The sequence below is a fragment of the Petaurus breviceps genome, unplaced genomic scaffold (assembly GCF_028583685.1).
Source record: "Petaurus breviceps papuanus isolate PSGF00001 unplaced genomic scaffold, PetGlider_PUasm1.0 90752, whole genome shotgun sequence".
Lineage (NCBI taxonomy): Eukaryota > Metazoa > Chordata > Mammalia > Diprotodontia > Petauridae > Petaurus > Petaurus breviceps.
The window spans coordinates 9,364,944-9,386,835 of NW_027187336.1; the positions used below are offsets into that span (position 1 = coordinate 9,364,944).

Here is a 21,892-nt window from a genome sequence, read left to right on the forward strand (position 1 = left end):
GACTACTGGGACAAGTCACTGTAAAAGGGGAATATGTGGCAGTCCACTAAGGCTGAGCATGTTGTATTTTGTCAAAAGCTTTTTCTGCATCTATTAATTAAATCATGATTTTTGTGACTTTTGTTACTGATATGGTCAATTATGCTTATAGTTTTTCTAATATTGAACCAGTCCTGCATTCCTGTTATAAATCCCACCAGGGACATAGTGTCTTCTCTTTATGATATATTGTAGTTTACTTCCTACATTTTCCTTTAAAATACTTGAATTAATATCCTTTAGGGAAACTGGTCTATAATTTTATTATTCTGTTTTTGTTCTCCTGGTTTAGGTAGTAAAACTATATATTGATACATTATAAAACTATATCATGGAAGGAATTCTATAGGATTTCATCATAACCAATTTTCCCTAATAGTTTATACAGTATTAGAATTTATTGTTCTTCAAAAGTATGGTAGAATCCAATTGCAAATCCATCTGTTCATGGGAAAGTTTTTTTAGGGAACTCACTTATGGATTGTTCAATTACATATTTTAATTATTTAATTATTCTATTTCATCTTCTGTTAATCTGGGCAGTTTATAATTTTGTGAATAATCATCCATATCACTTTCATTATCAGTTTTATTGCCATATAATCAGGCAAAACAATTCTGAATAAGTACTTTAATTTCATCTTCAATGGTGGCATATTTACCCTTTTTATTTTTGATGCTGGTAATTTGTTTTTTTTTAATAAAAGCAACCAGTAGTTTATCTAATTGGATCCCCCCCCCCCCAATAAAACCAGGTGCTAGGTGTTTTTTTTTTTATTTGTTCAATGGATTTTACTTTCAATGTGATTAATCTCTCTTTTGATTTTCAAGATTTTTATTTTGGGATTTAGGGATTTTTTACTTCATTCTTTTTCTTGTTTTGTTTCTTAGTTGCATGCCTAATTAACTGATGTACTCTTCCTCTCTTTTGTTGATGTTAGCATTTAGAGATATAAATTTTTCCCTAAGTATGGCTTTGCCTGAATCCCACAAATTTGATATGTTGATTCACTGTTGTAATTGTCTCTAATGAAATTATTGATTGTTTCTCTAGTATGTTTTCTGATGCAGTTATTTTTCATGATTAGATTATTTATTTTCCAACTAATTTTTAACATGTTTCCAAAACCCTTTATTGAATGTAAATTTTATTGAATTATGGTCTGAAAACGGTGAATTTAATATTTCTGTCTTGTTGCATTTATCTTTGAGGTTTTTAATGGCTTAATATACAGTCAGTTTTTTATGAAGGTGCCATGTATAGATGAGAAAAAGGTACATTTCTTTCTATTCTACTCAATTTTCTCTGGAATTCTATTATCTCTAACTTTTCTAAAATTTTATTCATTTCCTTAACTTCTTTCTTATTTCATGATTAGATTTATCTAGTTCTTAAAGGGGCAAGTTGAGGTTCCTCACTAGTATGGTTTGACTATTTTCTTTTGTAACTAATTTAACTTTTTCTTTAAGAATTTGAATGCTATGTCATTTGATGCATATATGTTTAGTATTGATATTATCTGATTACCTATGTTACTTTTTAGCTTGATGTATTTTCCCTGATTATCACTTTTAATTAGGTCTTTTTTTTGGTTTTGCTTTGTCTGAGATCATGATTGCTACTTCCTTTTTTGTTTTTTTACTTCATCTGAAGCAGAAAAGATTCTGTTCCAGTCCCTTTTGAAAATTCTATGTTTGTCTCTCTTTTTCAAGTGTGTTTCTTTGTATTGTTGAATTCTGGTTTCTAATTCATTCTGCTATCTGTTTCTGTACTATGAGTTAAGTTCATCCTATTCACATTCACAGTTATTAATACTAAATGTGTATTTCCCTCCATCCTATTTTCTCCTCTCACTCTCTCTCTCTCTCTCTTTCTCTCTCTTCCTACCTTCCTCCCTCCCTTTCTTTTATTATCCCTCCCTAACAATCTGTTTAGGCTCCATCTCCCTTAATCCACTCTCTCCCTCTTAATATTTGTCTTTCTCTTATTCCCTTTCCCTCCTACCTCCATGTTGGGTAAGACAGATTTTTGCACTTATCTAGTCTGTTGCCTAGCCTCATTTCCCTCTACTAAAAAACTCTTCCTTGTGTGCCTTTTTTATGTGAGACAATTTTCATAATTCTTACAGTTTTCTCCCTTCTCCTATTACATTCCTCTTTTTCACACCTCCTTTTCCTTTTAGATTATCCCAAAATAAATGACTCACACCCATACCTGTCTATGCATACTCCTTCTAATAGCCCAATAATGGCCCATAATAACAAGTTATTGGGATTTACATATATCATCTTCCCATGTAGCAATATAAACAATTTAAACTTATTAAGTATTTTATGATTTCTCTTTCATGTTTACCTTTTTATGCTTCTCTTGAGTTTAAAAGTCAAATTTTCTATTCAACTGTATTCTTTATATCAGAAATACTTGGTATCTATTTCATTAAATTGCACTTTTCCCCTGACATATTATATTCAGTTTTACTGGGTAGGTTATTCTTGATTGTAACCCTAGCTCTTCAGGTAATATTCAGAATCTTCTGTTTCTTTATAATGGTAGTTGCTAAACCTTGTGTCATCCTGATAGTGGGTCCATTGGCTGCTTGCAGTATTTTCTCCATAATCTGAGAGCTTTACAATTTAACTATAAAATTACTAGGAGCTTCCATTTTGCAATCTCTTTCAGGAGGTGAACAGTGGATTCTTTCAATTTCTATTTTGCCCTCTGGTTCTAAGATATCAGGGCAGTTTTCCTTTATAATTTCTTGAAACATAGAATATAGACTTTTAAAAATCATAACTTCCAAGTAGTCCAATAATTCTTATATCTCCTTAATTTGTTTTCTAGCTCAGTTCTTTTTCCTTAGGAGATAGTTCACATTTCTTTTTGTTTAATTCTTTTGACTTTGTTTTGTTATTTGATGTCTCAAGGAGTCATTATCTTTCACTTTCTCAATTCCAATTTTTAAGGACTATTTTAAGCACTTATACAGTGAGGATTTTTTCTCTTTTTTCCATTTGTCAAATTCTGCTTTTTAAAGAAGTTTCTTTTTTAAATAAGTAAGGTTTTGTATCTCTATTGTCATTTGTCTAAACCTATCTTTAAGCTTTTTTTTTTCTTCAAAATTTTTGGGCTGCTTTTACCAAGCTACTAATTTTCTTTTTATGATTTCTTTGCATCAGTCTCATTTCTTTCTCCAATTTTTCTTCTACCACTTTTATTTTATTTTATTACTTTAGCTCTTCTAGGAATTCTTATTGGGCTTGTATACAATCTGCATTTTTCTTTGAGAATTGCTTTTAGCTGTTTTCATGTCATTGTCTTCTTCTGAGTTTGTATATTGCTCTCCCCTGTCACCATGGTAGCTTTTTGTGGTCAGTTTCTTTTTATCTCATTTTTTTTCCAGCCAATTTCTTGACTTTAAACTATAGTTTAAAATTGGGCTCTGCTCACCTGGGAAACAGAGACTCTCTCAAGCTTTAGGCTTTTTCACACTTGTTTTCACAGCTATTTCTAGGAATCTGCAAGCTGTCAGTGCTTCCAAAGTGGCATGATACGGAGAGAAATGTAGTCACTGCTCTCCTGTTTTGTGTTTTGTTCCTTACCCAGGAAGAGCCTCTGCTCCCTTTCAGGCCCAAATGCTAGTACTCCTCACTGCCCTGGAACTTCGACCAGGAACCTTTATCCATTATAACTGCAAGCACTACTCTTCACTTTAAAACTGGTACCTGGAACTAAGTAATGGACAATGGAGCTGCCAAACAGTGCTTGGGCCTGTGCCTAGTGCTGGCAGTGGGGTCCCCTGTAACAACTATCTAACCATTCCCCTTTCCATGTCTGGGTAGAGAGCTCCTAAAGCTGCTGCTGATGTCACCTCTACCTCCAAGGCCCACCATTGGTAATATTGCCATGCCCACTCTGAACCAGGTCCCACTTCAGTACCATAGATCTCTCCTAAACTCCTAAGTTGTTATCTTGGGTTAGAAAATATCTCACCCTGACCACTCAAGAACATGATTTGGTACATTATTTTAAAGTTGTTTAGAGAAATATGTAGAGGGATTTCAGCAGGAATGGTTCCTCTAAATTGCCATTCTCAAACTGAGACCACTTCTATTCCTCCCAAAATTACCTGGTACAGAGACCTAGGTTGGTGAACTATGAATTAGGATTGGAAGTTGAGATATGCTGAGATCAAGCCACCAGTGAAACTACTATCAGAGTAGCTTAGAAAGTGACCAATAGAGGAAAATAAGTGTGAAGCAGGTTGGAGGTGGGGAGAGGAGGAAGATTGAAAATACCAAAGATCTCAGAAAGAAGGAAACTGAAAGAATTTGAACATAAGCTGATAAATCAACAGGAGATAAGTTGGTACTCCTTGGGGCAACTGGCTCCTAAAGGAGTGAGAGGGAGTACACCCAGGAAGAAGAATTTGAGAAAAATAGCAGATGATAATAATAATCAGAGGTCTTTGATTACTAAGGGCCTGCATAATTAGGGATATAGTGTGGGAGAAATATTACTATGGGATAGGTATTCTCTCTGTCACCTGGAGGAATTGACATTGTTCTGTGTAATGCAGGACAACAGAAAAAGGGGAGTGCGTGGGGCAAGTTACCTTGACTCACTTCTTAAAGAGGCCTATTCACTAAAAGGGTGTTACCTCACTCTAAGTGAGAGTATCTGGTCACTGAATCCAAATGACTCTGGAAGAGAAAGTGAGTCTGGTGACCTTGCACAGCTCTCCCTCACTCAAATCAAACAGCAAGTCATGTCATCATTTCCCTGATGCCATGGTCCTCTTTGGAAATGAAGGACAAACACACAACCATCTACAAGATAGGGGCAGAAATTGCCATGATGTGAGATCCCAGAATGGAAACTTCAAAAATTATGATTCCATTTGGGGTTTTCTTGGCAAAAATTCTAAAGTGCTTTGCCATTTCCTTCTCCAGATCATTTTACAGATGAGGAAAGGGAGGCAGAGTTATGTGACTTGCCCAGGGTCACACTGCTAATAAGTGTTTGATGCCAGATTTGAACTCAGGAGAATAAGTCTTCCTGATTTCAGGCCAGGCACTCTATGCACAGTGACACCTAGCTGCCTGGAAAGGGACACACAAAAACATTAAAAAAAAAAAAAACCGGACAGTACTAGCCGAAGGAGAAGGGGAGTTTCAGGGCAGGCGGAAGCTACTTGATTGGAAGCAAAAGGAATGGAGGGAAAAATAAATAACAGATAAAAGGAGGGGAACAAGGAATATATAAGAAAAATTCCAAATGGAAAGTGATAACAAATGGGAGGGGGGATTGAGAGTGAGAGGAAGAGAGCCATTGGGAATAAAACCACATTTAACATAGTACTGCGTTTACAGCAGAAAAAAATAAAAAATCATAACTTGAGAAAAACCTATTTTAGAGACAAATGGAGAAAAATTTAACCTAACACAACTTTAAATGTGAATGGATTAAACAATCCAACAGAATTAACAAGAGTGACGGATTGAATAAGAAAACAAAACCCTGCAATGTGTTCCCTACCAGAAACACATTCAAATAGCAATCACACGCAAAATTAAACTGAGGAGATAGGAAAAAAAAAATATATTCTGCATCAAGTGAATCCATAAAAACAGAGCTAACAAAAATAAATATTCAAAAAATAAAGAGATAAACAAGGAAACTATATTATGATGAAAGGAAATATAGACAACAAATAAACATCAGCAACAAATATTTATGCTCCAAATGCCTTAGAATCCAGATTCATAAAGGAAACCTTAACTGAGTTATAAGAATACATAGACAATTACACAATAGTGACAGGAGACTTCAATATCCCTTACTCTCACAATTTTGCATAAATCTAATGGAAAGATAAACAAAATGGGAAAATATGGATCTGAATACGTTGCTGGAGAAACTACAGTTATACTTTCCACAATGTGGATGTTAGGGGCACGGAGCCCCAGCAATTTGGAAAATCCGGGTAAAAAATTTTGGCCCTTCCTTCATAACAGAGAAGTCTGATTTTTTTTTCTTTTTCTTGTTTTTGGGGGTGTTTGTAGTACCTTATTGTACAACTTGGGTTAAATATTTGGTCATAATCTATATGTAGGTCAATGTTACATAAAAATACTATGCATATATTTTATGCATTTGTGAGTTTGGAAATTGTGACATCTCCTGGTCTTTGCATGTTGTCTATGACTTCTGCAAAACTCCAAAAAAATTACCATTTGATTTCTTATGCCAACCCACAATATAACAAAACCACAATGGGGAAAGTCATAATGTGGAAGTAATAAATGTAGAACTAAAATACTTTTGGCAACTTTTAAATGGGACTACAAAAAGAACATACATGTTTCTCAGTACCATATAGAACTTTTATAAAAATTAACCATGTATTAAGGCAGAGATATTGTAAAGGTTTATAAAAAGGTAGAAATATTTAATATGCACCTTATAGATTATAACACAATAAAAAAATAGTCATTGATTTAGGCACCACAAACAAAAGACAAGAGACCCAAAGAGAAACTTTACAATGAAATTCAAAACAATTATTGAGTCCAATAATATCATAGAAATAATTAATAGTTATGAGAAAGAAAATGATAATGATGAGACAACGCACCAAAAGCTGTCATACAGCTAAAACAGTTCTCAAGAGAAATAACATATTCTTACAAATATGTGTTAAAAATAGAAAAAGAAGATAAATGAACTAAATATGCTTTTCAAAAAAATTGGAAAGCCACCAAATAAACAAAAGTTTATAAGAAGTACAATAATTAGAGGAGAAATAGATAAATTGAAAACAACAAAAAGATATGATAAAACTAAAAGTTAATTCTTTGAAAGAAGAGTGTAGAAAACAAAATCAATAAAATAGCAAATTAGCAAGGTAAAATTAAAACAAAATGAGGAGAAATAAAAAGAATAATCAGAGCATAAATGATGACAAACCAGAGAATATAAAACAAATAGAACACCTTAAAAATATAAAATGCTCAAACTATCAGAAGACCCCGTAAAGATCATAAATAGTCAAATCTCAGAAAAAGAAATTAATCGAGCTGCAAAGGAACAAACAAATGGGAGTGGGGGTGGGGGTCAGATCTCCTAGTCCTGATGGATTCATAGGAGTATTGTATCAAAGCTTTAAAGAACAATTATTACCCATTTTAAACAGATTTTTTCATCAAAAAAACTGAAAAAGTAGCCTACCAGAATCCTTTTATGAGATAAATATAACCCAATACCTAAAATAGTAAAAGATAAAATACAGAAGGAAAACTATAGGCCAATATCATTAATGTATACTGACTCAAAATTTTTAACAAAATTCGGTTATACAGACAACAGTGATTTGTCTAAGAAATCATTCATTATGACAAAGAAGTATTTATACCATGGATGCAAAAATGGTTCAGCATTAGGAAAACAATAGCCATAATTAATCATATTAAACAACAAAATATCCAAAACCACATGATCATCTCCACTGATGCAGACAAAATATAACTGTCTCTTATGACAAAAATTATACAAAAAATTGGCATAGAAGGTTCTTTTTAATATCATAAAAAGGATTTATGCTAAAACCAAAAGAATATATCTGGGAAATGCGAGCAATTGCAAAAAGACAAGAGAAAGAAATTAAGGACATAAAGATAAGCAAAGAGATTAAGACTACCCTATTTGCTGATAACATGGTGGTATACCAGGAAAATCCTAGAGAATCCACAAGATACTAATTGAAGCAATTAATAGCTTCAACAAAGTTTGATATATGTATAATGGACTAATTGATGTGTCCATAGCTAAAATAAAAGAAAAATGCTTTTAACTATTCCCTTATTTTAATTTCCCCCCCCTTGGATTAAAATAGTAGACTTTTTTAGCAGATAGAAAGTATCCTTTTCTTGTAAAAGAAAAATTAAATATTTCATATATTTGATATTTAACTTGCACACTGCGATTGAGGAGCATCTTTTCTATCAAAAATTACAAATAAATTCAGATTTTTTAAAAAATACACTGCATTAAAATATCTTAGAAACCTACGATTTAGAGTTAGAAGAGAAGTTAGTGATAATCTGCTCCAGATTATCAGATCCTGATATTGGTCCAGATACTGAATCTTGGAGGGTAGAACGAGGAGCAATGAGTTGAATTCAAAGAAGGCAAATTTCAACTGGATATCTAAAAAAGCTAAAATAAAAGCCACCTTCCTAACAATTAAAGTCACACAAAATAGAATTAACTGCCTCAGTTTGAAGTCACAGAGTTTCCCAACAATGGGAGTCTTCAATAAAAGGCTGGATGACCATTTCTCAGGCTTCCTGTTCTCACCCAAAATACTTGGAGCCACTGGTTTAGCAGCAGTTGCTGTGTGCTCAGGGAATACTGATCTATGTTAATATTTGTCTAAGAAAAACACAAATTCAATTTCATCATCTGCAAAATGAAGTGGCTTAAATAGGTGATCTCTTAGTCCTAGTTCTAACACTTATTCTAAATTACATATTAGCTGCTGATAAATTCACTAGTTGGAACAAAAAAAAAGTTAGCCTCAAAGAAGGTAATAATACTTTACAACTGTACTATTTATAAAGAATTTTCATATTTATTATTTCATTTTATCCTCAGAAAACCATGAGACAGGTATTATATTTTCCCAATTGAGAGATCAAGAAACTGAGGCACAGAGAAGTCGTTACTCTTCCAAAGTCACACAGTTAATGACAGGGCAGGAATTTGCATCCAGGTGTCCTGATTCCCAGGTCTATACCTCTAAATCCTCATAATGCCTGTTTTTAGCACTGATAATCCTGATCCCCTTAAGCAGTTCCCACTCAGGTCCAAACTGGCCCATGCAGCAAGTCACACATCTCCCATAGGCCTCCTTTTTGTTTTCAAATGGTAGACTCTCATCACAGTTACGTAGCAGCATTCTTTCAATGAAGATGAGTTGAAGCTTTCTCAATTAAATAAAACTAAATTAGACTGGAACCTTCATTTAACTAGATGTTAAAGATTGTTTCTCCAATCACATTCCACTTTGAGTGAAAAGTAACAAATGGTGTAAACATGTGACATCAGGGATGTCAGCTCAATTCAAATTCAAATTCAAATCTAGCAGCAGCCATTTCCAAGCACTTACTCTGTGCCACTTGTCACTGTAATGGTTTTTCATAAAATCCTTCTAGAGGTCAATCTCAATCTCTTGCAACTGCTACATCTCCTATTATAGAGTTGCTAACTTCATTTGACAGAAAGGAAAAAAAAAAAGCAGAAAGTCACAGAATCCCAAAACTTGGGTGATGGACAAGAACTCATTGGCCATCTAGTTCATGCCATACATGTAAGGAATTCCCATTATATAATTTCTGACAAGTGACCAGATTCCATAAAGGAATATTTTCAATAAGGTTTAATTGAAAAAGGGTTTGAGATTCAATCTTCAAATAAGAAAATTAAGTTAACCAGAACATACTATCTCTGAGGAACCTGATTAATTATGATAAAGGAAGGAGTCAAGGGATGGCACAGCCTACAGAAAAATGGCTTGGCATAGTGAACATAGAGGTGGCTTTGAAACCAGGAAAACCTGGTTTTCAGTTCCACCTTTGACACATACTGGTTGTTTGATCTGGACAAGTCGCTTAATTTTTTTAGTTCTCTAGGACAGAAGTGTCAAACATTGTAGCTTACCAATCACAGGAGGCCCACCATGCTCCCAAGCACAGCATGAGATTAAAATGTAATTAAGAAATATTTGATAAAATTAATATAAATATAATAAAATACAGACATTGCATTTTAAAATTAAGTTATTATTACTGAGTTGCAGGACTCCTTTTGTGCGTATTATTGGCCCCATTTCTATTTGAATTTAATACTCCTACTCTAGGCAACTCTCTAAGAATATAAGTTGCAGTGAAACCGCTCTGGGGTGTGTGTGTGAGTAATATATGCATACACATATATATGTACTTGCACATATGATATATGTATATATAGATACATATATGTGTGTGTGTGTATATATATAAAACTCATGGCTCAAAGTCCATCTGCATAAGAATTAATGGAGACTACTCCATTCTCTACACCTACATGAGTGGCCAAGTTGCCCAGAACACGGGACTATATTTTTGTAAAGGCTTGTTGATCATGTTACCATTGCAGCTGGCCAACCTTGCCTAGTTAGATATGCTTTGCTTGGTTTCATGTGACTGGTTGCTCTGTATAATGAATATGAATATACTTTTATAATATGCATTTATGTTCTACATATATTTAAGTATGTTATCCCTGTAGTACCTTCTCAAATAATGTTCTCCCATGTCTAGTTTATTTACTGTTAATACCCATTTGATTATTTTAATTTCAATAATACCATAAATTAGATACCTAGGAAACCAAGAAAATGACTCATGTTGTTTCAAAGTGCTATATTATATAGTTACAGGTTTCAAGGTTGGCCCTACAGATCCTTGCAAGGAACTTTAAAAAAAATTTGTCTCAGGGGAGAAATGTAATCCATAGTTCAAACTCCATTTTCATAAACCTCTTCTTATTGGTGGAATAAGTATTATCCACTCTTCTGAGCCTATGTTGGAGTTGGTGAGAGCTTAGAAGATAAGAGATTCTGGTCTTCTGGCTTCCATTTTCTTTCTTTCTTTTTTTGGTGGGGGGGGGGGAGGGCAATTTGGTTAAGTGACTTGCCCAAGGCCACACGGCTAGTTTTTGTGTTAAGTGTCTGAGGTCAAATTTGAACTCAGGTCCTCCTGACTCCAGGGCTGGTGCTCCATTCACTGTGCTACCTAGCCACCCCCTTCCATTTTTAAGAAGAGACTTCTGATTCCAGATTCTCTTCATTTACAATGACCTACTTACTATTCTTTATGCCTTGAATCTTCTCCTTCCTCACCTGTACCTCTTAGCTTCCCCGGCTTCCTTCAAGGTACAACTTAAAGTTCACCAACTGCAAAGTTCACCTTTCCCAGTCCTTTCAGTGATCAGGACCTTCATCTCTTAGATTGCCTTCCATCACATATATGTAGAAACACACACACACATATACACACACATACATATACATGATATACATATACATGATATACATATACACATGTAAATATCTAGATACATTTTATACATATACAGATGTGTTTTTATCATATTTGTATTTTATTGTAGTTATTTATTGTTGTGCCATAAGGACGGGAGCTCTTTGAGAGTCTAGACTACTTCTTGCCTTTATTTGTATCCTCAGTACTTATCGTAATGCCTAACACAGAGGAATCACTTAAGAAAAACTTGTTTGACTTGATTTGTTGGCTAATAATTACATAGATTATAAAACTTACACAAAAAAAGTTTAAAAGAATGACAAAGATGAAATAATATTTAATCCTAGGGTCAATGGGGATCACTGGAGTTTATTGAGCAGGGAAGTGGCTTTTGCATTGTCCAGAAAAGTAGATCGAATTGGAGACAGACTTGAGGCAAGTAGTTCAATTAGGAGGTTACTACAGTAGTCCAGACAGGAGGTGATAAGGGCCTAGACAATGTAATTAGAAATAAGTGAAAAGATAAGAGACATAAAAGCAAAAATAAAAAGATTTTGCAACTAATTAAATAGGTGAAGTAATAGAGAATATAGAAAAGGATGAAAGGACACTAAGGTTGTTGACCGGAGTGTCTGGAAGCTTGGTGGTTCCACAGATAGTAAGAAAGATGTTTGGAAAGAGGGAAAAATAATGTGATGAAATCCAGATGCAGATCAAAAGCCTTATAAAACTCCTTATAAAAGACACACAAAAAAGACACAAAACTTATAAAAGGGGGTGGTGGTGGAAGTGGGTTGCTTCACTGTTCTAAAGCATGCTCCAAGGAGCATCTTCTACAGCCAACAAGTGATGTGGGACACAGATGGTAGGAGGGAGGGAAGGAGGAGGCATAGCCATTTTGTAATGACACCTATACCATCGTAGCCATGGATATCTGGATTGCAGAAATTGAGAGAATGGAAACTTGTACATCAAAAGAAATGGGGTGTCATGCAGTAATGTAGGTGGAGTTGTGCTTGAGAAGATCCCTATGATCTTGGGAAGGTAAGATACCCATTTTTCTATCCTTTGATTAGTCAGTTTACATACCTCTTGGGGCCCACAGCCCCAACCTGGGAGAACACAATTCTAAAGAATGTATTATCAATAAAGGTCTGATGCACCTAAATTCTCTGGGCCTCAACTTCTTCATTTGTAAATTCAGAGACCTAGAGTAGATGTGCTATCATTTCCCTTCCATATTTATAAGACATATTTCCTCAATTGAACTGAAAACTCCTGAGGGTGAAGACCATTTTCATTCCTTATTTGAGAAGGAGGAGGAGGAGAACAAAGAAGAGGAAGAGGAAGAAAACAAGAAACTAGTATTTATATAATGCTTATGAATGTTATCTCATTTTATCCTCACAATAATCCTGAGAGAAATGCTATTATCATATCCATTTTACAAATGAGAGAACTGAAGCAAATACAAGGTAAGCGATTGGCCCAGGTTCACATAGCTAATAAGTGTGAGGCAAAGTATGAACTCAGTTCTTCCTGATTCTATGTCCAATGCTCTATGCAGTACACCACCTAGCTGTCTCTAAGGGCTGACATGGCACTGTAGTCCTTGAGCACCTGAAAATTCCTTCCTATCTTATTCACTAATCTCAAATCCACAACACCCATATATATTTCCTTCATTACAAGCTAGTACTTATTGGACTCATTAACCTACTCATCATAGACTTGGGTATCTAGGTACCTAGTTTGTTGGAACTGATCATCATTACCCATCATTGCCCTTCTTTCTGCAAAAGCTTTTCTTTCTTTCTTTTCAAAAAGGCCTTTTGTTAATCTATACTGCTTCAAATGCTCTACCTGTGTAAGGTGCCCACCCCCTACCATGTGTACTCAGTGCTTCTCCAAGCTTTGGCCTTGCCACTGGTAAGAAAGCTTTATTCGTTCACATATGTATTGGTTCACACAACCCCCATTTCATAAACACAACAGTCATTCAGTGTAGCTCCTTATTCACATTCCCACACATAGACACACGTACTCTGTGTGCGAACCGATGATCCCCCCCACAAGTTTCTCTCACACACAGAGGGTATAGATTTGCATGGGCTCTTTTTGAAATCTTTGGAGTTTCAACTTTCCTGGGTTTTGCAAACTCAATGGATAAAACTGTGCAATTGCAAGATTCCTTAAAATCCCCCTTCCAAGCTGCCTAACATTTATTTTGGCAGCAGGTACCTGGAGAGTTTCTGAAAGCCTCAGTTTGGCCTGGCCTCAGAGCTACTGGCACAGTAAAGATTAATAAGGCTTATTTAGCTGAACTCCTCATGCTGCAATGTGATCCTTTACCATGAAATGGGTAAGATTCTTTGTTTGCAATGGACAAAAGTGAAGCCAAAAAAGGGCCGACTGTGACATGCAAAAATAAGAAACAATCAGGAACTTTGTATGTTTTTGGCTGGTAAATTGATGGCTAGAAATCCATGCCCTCTGCCTACTCCACCGCATCCCATTTACAATTCACAAGAATGGAAGATCCAAGTCTAAATATGAGCCATAGAGGGTTATGGTTTCCCCCCCCCCCTTTTTTTTTTCTTTTTTTTTCTTTTTTTTTTTTTGAGACAAGTACAAGGCACTAAAGAGACCATGCATCTAGAAGTGTTTCTTCAATAGATAAAGAAAGAGTGATTGAGAAGTACTACCAAATCGAAAACCTACTTTAGGAATGGTTGAAAGTCAAGATAATACGAGGTATTTCCAAATATTATGTTTTTGCTTTTGGAAAACAAGCTGTTAATGTTAGACTGATTATGAACTGAGGCAAAAATCACTTTTCATAGGTAAGGCACAAGGAGCAAGAGAAAGAAAAGAGAGAAAACTTCATTTCAGGTATTGGTGGGGAAGCAGAAAGCAGCTGTAAATCAAACAGGATACAGCTCCAGACGCCTCTATGCAAACAGGTAGGAAGACAGGGCAGCAGAGAGCTAAACCTTTAAATCCCCTGGCATCCTGGAATTCCGAAGAAGCCTGGACGCACTGGATAACTCCTATCTATTTAACCACACGGAACATCCCATAGCGTTCTCCAGAAGAAAAAAATCCCAGGCAAACATTCAGTTTGTGAATCAAACAGCGGAGGCTGCCAGCACATAGTCAACTCTATGCAGACATAAACATTATGGGGGGAGGGAGGGGGGAAAATCTGTCCTTACCTAAAAGGCATGGCAGACAGGGCAGTGCAGTGTTTTCACTGCACCCAACTCAGTGTTTTCTCTTTCATTCGTGCAACGCTCTAACGCTATTGAGAGGAGTTCCTGGGGTTTTCGGATCTTCCTTCAAGAGTTTTAATCACTGGCTTCCCCAGTCCCGGTTTAACAAATACCGCTGTCTTCTGTCAATATTTGTATGCAGCACCACATCGGGCAGCCGGCCAACATACAGGGTTTCAAGAGGCAGGGGTAGAAAACTGACACCCTAACAAACACACTCCCGGCTTTGTGTCTTTTAAGGTGGTGCTAAAAGTGTCATCTTTGATTCTGACAGGAGCTAAAGATAGGCTCTTTTATTACTTTCTCTGCTTCCCCTAAATATTCTGCTTGCTTGCGTGGGGGGAGGAGGGGAGAGGCGGGGGGGGGGGGGGGAGCCTGTCCTGGTAAAAAAAAAAAAGTTTGTTTTTTGTCTCCCTTCCCCAAAGTTCTCCCTCACAATCACGTGGCTTTCCTTTCCACCAGCTGCACTTTAAATGTATTTTAATTGGCTGGAATGTAGAAAGAATCCATTTGGCAGTCATTTACATTTGAAGCACGCCCAGGGCAGCTGAAACAGGCCCCAGAAGCAGCCGATTACTTCATCAAAAGCTGTACTTAGAATACCATTGACTCCTACAGTGAACTCTATTCTATAGCGGAGGTGAAGTAATTAATAATTTTCTGTGAAAATTCTTCATTAATCTAAAAGCTTAAAAAAAATCCTCCCTGACCTATTCCCTACATAACAGTTACTCTGAAAGGAGATTTGATTTATGGCTCTAGGTTTTATTCCTCCCAAACACTGACTCTGTGAAGTATTTCAAGTGAGTGTAAATAAGATGGTTTGCCTGAACAGTTAATTTAAGTCATTTTCCTTTTGAATAATCCCCTGAGAAACATTGTTCTATTACTTCCTTACACTTAACCATGTGCTACAATAAATATTGGCAATACTTGTGGCATTTCCTCTTCCTTTCCATTTTTCAGAGTGGGTTACAATAATTATGCCCTGGACTCTGCTAGAACTTGCAACAAATAAATTCACCTGTAGTCAAAGTGTTAGAAGAATTTATGCAGAATTTGTGAGTCTAAGAGTTAAAGTCCTATACGTGGGAAGGGGGGATCCCAAAATGTAACAATGGAAAACAGAAGAAAATACATACTGAGAAAAGCACAAAGGAGACTCATGAAAAGGCCATGTATAATAAACACACAATCACACAGAAATAAAGTCATGTTAGAGCCAGTGTAACTATGTTTTCAAAGTCTCTCTCTGTACACACTGAAGTTGTATCTATGTGGAGAAAGTATTTTGTGAAATTTGTCCCAAGAAGCTTACACCCACCTCCCCACCCCCACCACCCCCGCCACCATTTCTGGTCCTCCAATGAGACAATGGGGGAGAAAATGCTGTGTTTGCAGTCTAAAATGTTTGGCAGAGATCACGATAGAGAGAGGGGAGAGAACTACTTTAATTGGTTTTGAGTTTGAACTTGGACCCTGACCAAAGAAGTCTTTCCAGGAAAATCATGGAATAATAGTAAGTGAAAGAATAGGACACAACATGAGACAAGGAGACGGATATAGCAGGATATCTGGATCTGTGGTAGGATTGCACCTGAAAAGAACAAGCAAGTTCAATTCTTTTTGTTGGTGGTGTTGCCCGTATTCCCTCCCCTTGGCCCTCTCTTTGCCCCACATCATTATAGATTCAGTCTTTTGAGGGTAATTAATTAAAAATTATAACAAAGTTTCCATTGTGCAAAACACATATGGAACTTGCAAGTGGAGCTGACTGTTAACAGAGGCTGCTGAAAACCTAGTGGCTCAGGAGCATCATATGAAGTGAAAAGATGAGAAAGTCGCTTCTGGAACTTCTACCTGTTCCAATGAAAACATTAGAGATCAACGGGTTGTACCACTTCATTATCCTGCCTTCAATTTCCCTGTATTGCCTGATATCTCTTCCTTGGAGCTAAAACTGTTTGAAAAGGAACTTTTTCTATTCTTAATAGAGTTGTTATAACACAATTTTTAATCCTATTAACCTTTTTTGACCCAGCACATTCCTTGTACTTACCAACAAAGGTTGATGTTCTCATAAGTTAAAGAGCTTCTTTCCCCCCTCTTTTTATTATAAAATAGGACTGCCCACATTCTAAACCCTGCTGTGTCCTATATAGCTGAATCTCTTCTATTTTATTGACTGATTCTTAAGATAAATTTAGATCTTGCAATTCTATTGTTCTTAATCTTTTCTCTCTCTCTTTTTCAATATAAAGGCTTAATTAATCAGGGATGGGATATATTCTGATCTTGAAACTTAACTCCCCTTTAAATATTATCCAGAAATTAGAAGGGTATATTTTCTTCTTTTGGCTAGCAAATTCTCTGCCCTTATGGCAGAGAATGCTGGTCTGGGCATTCAACAGAAATCCAGGGTTCAAGATGTTTAGCCCTTAAAGTTCTATTTTAATTCTTTGATTTTAAATGCTCCTATGCCCCTTAGAGAATTTCCATCCCTAACTTATTTGTAGCTGAAAGAGTTGGGCAAAACCAAGAGCTACAAACAGGCTTTAATTTTATAATACAGTTTTTGCACCATTTTGGTATGAAACTGGGGCAGATAGGTGGTACAATGGATAGAGCACTGGGCCTGGAGTCAGGGGGATCTGAGTTCAAATGAAGCCTAAACATTTACTAGCTATGTGACCTGGGCAAGTCACTTAACCCTGTTGATCTGTTTCCTTGTCTGTAAAATGATCTGGAGAAGGAAATGGGAAACCACTCTAATATCTATGTTAAGAAAATCACAAATGGGATTATGAAGAGTTGGATAAAACTAATTGACTAAATAACAAAGGGTGAAGCTATGAACCACCTCTTTTTGGAGGGATCCATTCTTGAGGCCAGTCCAGATCTACTTTCACCCACAATGAAAGAATCATGGAATTTTATGAGTTGAGAGAAATCAGAGGTCACCTTCTCTAATTTGTATCTAAACTGTAATCTGGTGAACCAAATTCCTAGTGATCGTTCAGTCTTTGTACCTTCATTTGTAGTTCATTCCACTTTTAACTGTTATTGTTAGAGGAGATTTTTATTTACATCCTGTCAAATGTTAGACCCCTTTGCTCTTATTTTTTTTATCTCATCTCTGGCCTCAGACATTTACTACATGTGTGACTCTGGGTAATTTGCTTAACCTCAGTTTCTTCATCTATGAAATTGAAGTAATAATTGTACCTACTTACAAGGGTTGTTATAAAAATGTGATATAATATTTGTAAAGCACTTTACAAATGTTAAGTGCAATAAAAATACTTATTATTATTATTATTATATTCTCAGTTAATTCAACCAACACTCCTATACCGTAGTCTCTAGTTTATTCACCTTCCTGATTGCTAGCCTATGAGCCCCCATCAAGTTTGTCATTGTCCTTCCAGAACTGTGGTACCCAAAAGTAAAGACAATTTTCCAGATGTGTTCTTATCAGGGCAGAAAACAGTGCAAATATCACCTTACATGCACTAGATAGTTCTATTTTTTAGTGCTGCCTTAGCCTTCAGTAGCTTTTTTGGCTGCCATTTCATCCCAGTGATTCATCATATTGAACATATTGAACATTAAATTGATTTTTAAAAATCACAGGTCTTTTGTCACATGAATAAGTGCCTGGTCATTTCTCAACTATCCTTTCCTTGTGGAGTTGACTTTTATTTTTCAATTCAAATTTATGACTTTATATTTATAGCTATTAAATTTCATTTGAATTAATTTTGGCTCCTTATATACTTTTTAGATCTTTTTGTCTCCTGTCTGCCATCCAATATAATAATTCTCCTAACTTTGGGCCATTTGAAAATTGGAGAGGCATACCATCCATGCCTGTAAGCATATGTATGTCCTTATCTCTCCTAATCCCCCTAATCAGCCACATTTGGGGGTAGAGGGAAGAAAAAATAACTATAAAAAAAGAGGAAAAATAATAGTTCAGAAAAACTAACCATCACATCTACTGTGTCTGAAAGTATATAAAATATTCCCCACACATAATTTCCCAATTCTCCAGTGAAATGAGGAAAGTATCTCAAAACTTTGTGGATAAACTTTGTCACTAAAATTACAAAATTTTAGTTTGCGTGCTCTTATTGTTGTTGTTCAATCCATTTAACATTATTGTAATCAATGGGCACATTATTTTTACCAGTTCTGATTATTTAACTCTGACCAGTCCATATAACTCTCTATACTCCTTTGATCTCTTCATATTCATCATTTCTTACTGTGCAAAAATATTCCATTATATATCTGTAATACAATCTGTTTCCCTATTCCTCAATCAATAGACACTTTTTTTTGTTTGTGGTTCAATGCTTTCATAGATAAAACTAGCTCATATATAAATCATTCTTAAATAGCAAGGTCTCTACAATGTATAGTGGTGGGCAAAATGGTTCATGTGTAGCCATGGTCTAATTGTAAGAATCCAGGGACCCATGGTTTGTTAAGTTAAATTCTGTCTCCAAGCCTTAAGAACACTACTGATGAACCATTTTGAGAGCTGATAGCATACTTGTCATTGGATTGTAAAAAGAATGTCCTTTGGTCACCTTTTGCTAGAAGATATTTGTTAGGATCTGTCCTTCTCCCCTCCTTCTTCCAGATAAGTGCCTAGTTTTGAGCTCTCCCACCCATAGGTTCTGGCCTGCCTATATTTTGGAATTAGACTGAGCTCCAGGAAGAAAAATTCAATTTAATTCTTATGTACCTATTATGTGAAAGGCACCATACTTTCTGATGTAGAATAGGACCTAAGTAAAAGATTCCCAAAGTACAGTACATACATAGTCAGAAGGTAGGTACAATAAGTTCATCAAGGATGGTAGATACTAATTGCTAACATTTATATTGTACTTTAAGATTTGCAAAACATTTTTACCTATATCATATCATTTAATCTTTACAACAAACTCAAAATTTAGGTGCCATTATCCCATTTTACAGATGAGAAAACTGAGACTGAGAAGTCTTGGGGCACAGGTAATACATTTCTAAGGTAGGATTTGAACTCAGGTCTTCCTGAATCCAAGTTCTTCTTCATATCTATTGCAATATATTATCCTATTGAGGTATTTCAGAAACTCCAAATCAATAATCAATGGATTAAAAAAATTTTGGTATGCCCCTAGAAAAGCACATGATATTCTAACTAAATATGCTTAAAATGCTTTGATTGCATTTAGAGCAATGTAGAAGTCAATAACTTCAAGATTCATTTTACTGTTTTCTTATAACACCTAACAACATTGCAATACAAAAGAAGACATGCACCAAATAGCTTTCTTAATGAAAAATTTATCTCTTATTTCATTTCTAAACTATTAGCTTTCTAGTCACAAAGGTTCCTTGGTATCCTCCTTCATTCCCTACTTTCACTCACACCACATTTCCAATCTACTGCCAAATCTTGTCATTTCAGCCTTGGTGACACTTCGCACAAACCATCACTTCTCTCCACTCACAAAGTCACCATCATAGTTTGGGCCCCCATCCCTTCTTAATTGAACTATTGAAATAGCTTCTTTTTTGTTCACCCTGCCTCAATTCTCTTTTCACTCTAATGCTTTTATAACTAGAATGCTACACTCAGTGATTAAAGTGATTTTTCAAAAGCATCTGTTGTTCAATAGTTTCAGTCATGTCTGACTCTTTCCCACCCTATTTGGGTTTTCTTGGCAAAAATACTAGAGTGGTTTGCCATGTCCTTCTCTAGTTCATTCACAAATGAGGAAACTGAGGCCAATAGCATTTAGTGACTTACCCAGGGTCACACAGCTAATAAGTATCTGAAACTAAATTTGAACTCAGGAAGATGAGTCTTCCTGACACCAAGCCCAGTGTGTTTTATCCACAGAGCCCCCTGTAATGGTAATGGGAATTTGAAGATCTTCCCTGCCCCTTAATAGACCTAGGAGAGTTTGAAGACCTCTCCTCTTTTGAAAGTAAACTCTGCCCCCTAATAGGCTGAATGTAATCACATGGAGCCTGTGATGGAGGGAATTTGCTAAAGGGTGGAACAGAACCCACAGGAAACTTCCCTGCTGTGAAGATAAACTCTGCCTCCAATAGGCTGAATGTAGTCCCATGGAGCCTGTGGTGGGAGGAGTTTGCTGAAGGGCAGAGCTGAACCACAGGAAGCGGGGAGCCAGAGCCAGAGAGATGATGGGAGAGGTGTTCAGGCAAAGATAGAGAGAGGTTTGTGAGTAAACATTGAGCTTGTATTGATTTGTCGGAAGGCTGAAGGATGCTGTGGCTCTTAGCATTATTATGTCTTCTTAATATCTTTGGTACTATGATGGAATCAGCTAATTGGTTATGAGACTCAGTTTTCTGGTGTCTAAATAAATGCTTCAATTCTGTCCTCTATATGGAGAGTTTGGTATATTTTGCAGTCCAACATCATGTGATATTTATAGTCACAGTCTTGATCGTGATCATGGGTACTGTAAATATTGCATTGGTGCTACTCTCCCCTAGCTTCCTTTCTAAAGCATAGGTCTGATCATAGCATCCTTTACACAATGAGCTCTGGCGGAGATCAAATACAAACTCCTACCTTTGTAACTTGACCTTTTCCTATCTTTCCAGTCTTCCTTACATATTTATACCTCACTCCCTTCCTGGCACTCTACAGTCTTACTACACTGGCCAAGTTGATGTCCCTAATACACAAAGGTTTCCCAAAATGGGAGACACTATCCCCTGGGAGGCACTGGAACAATCTGCGGGGGAGGGTCAGGAGTAGCCTTGGGCACAATTGGGGGGTATTGAAAAAATAAGGCGGTTAATGAAGCATAAGGAAAGAAGAGAATATAAGAAAATTTTGAAAAACCATTTGTACATTTTTCATCTGTTGTTTAAGAGAGTTAAAGTCATAATGATTACATTACTTTCCAAATAAACACATAAAATGCAAGTTATAACCTCTCAGTGGTCAAGTCTGCTGGCAGGTCTTAACAAGCAAGCATTGGCAGGTGAGCAGGTCACACATTGTTGAGAAGTCCATCATGCATCAGTAGGAATGTGTACATGTAATGACCTGTTTACAATATGATATTATATTGTTACATGATACAATCTTGTGTCATGAAAATTTCAATTCAGGAAACCCCCCCCCCCACTAATTTAAAATAAATGATTAAATTTAAGATGTGTCATTTTCAAAAATATATATTTTATATTTTTTGAAATGCAGCAAATAAAAAACTGTTACAGCATTAAAGATAGTAGATTTTCAGGAGGGCACTGAGTAATTTTTTTATTTTTTGAAAAGGAGGCAGTAGACCAAAAATGTTTGGGAACCTCTGCTTATACACAACTCTGCTTCTCCCACCTCCATTCCTTTGTATTGGCTGTCTTCTATGCTTGGAATGCTTTAACACCCTTACTTGGGTCTCTTGGCTTCAGCCTCAGCTTAAATCTTTCTTTCTTTAGCACATTTTTCCTGCATC

General features: G+C 36.0%; 1 protein-coding gene across 1 annotated transcript in view; it reads right to left on the minus strand.

Moving 5' to 3' along the window:
* NCKAP5 (NCK associated protein 5) overlaps nt 1-14,719 on the minus strand; it is a 1,185,533-nt gene extending 1,170,814 nt beyond the window's left edge. The window contains exon 1 of the mRNA XM_069067791.1: nt 14,340-14,719. The gene's annotated coding sequence lies outside the window, so the exon portion shown is untranslated. The remainder of the gene's footprint in view (nt 1-14,339) is intronic.
* Nucleotides 14,720-21,892: the final 7,173 nt, after the last annotated feature.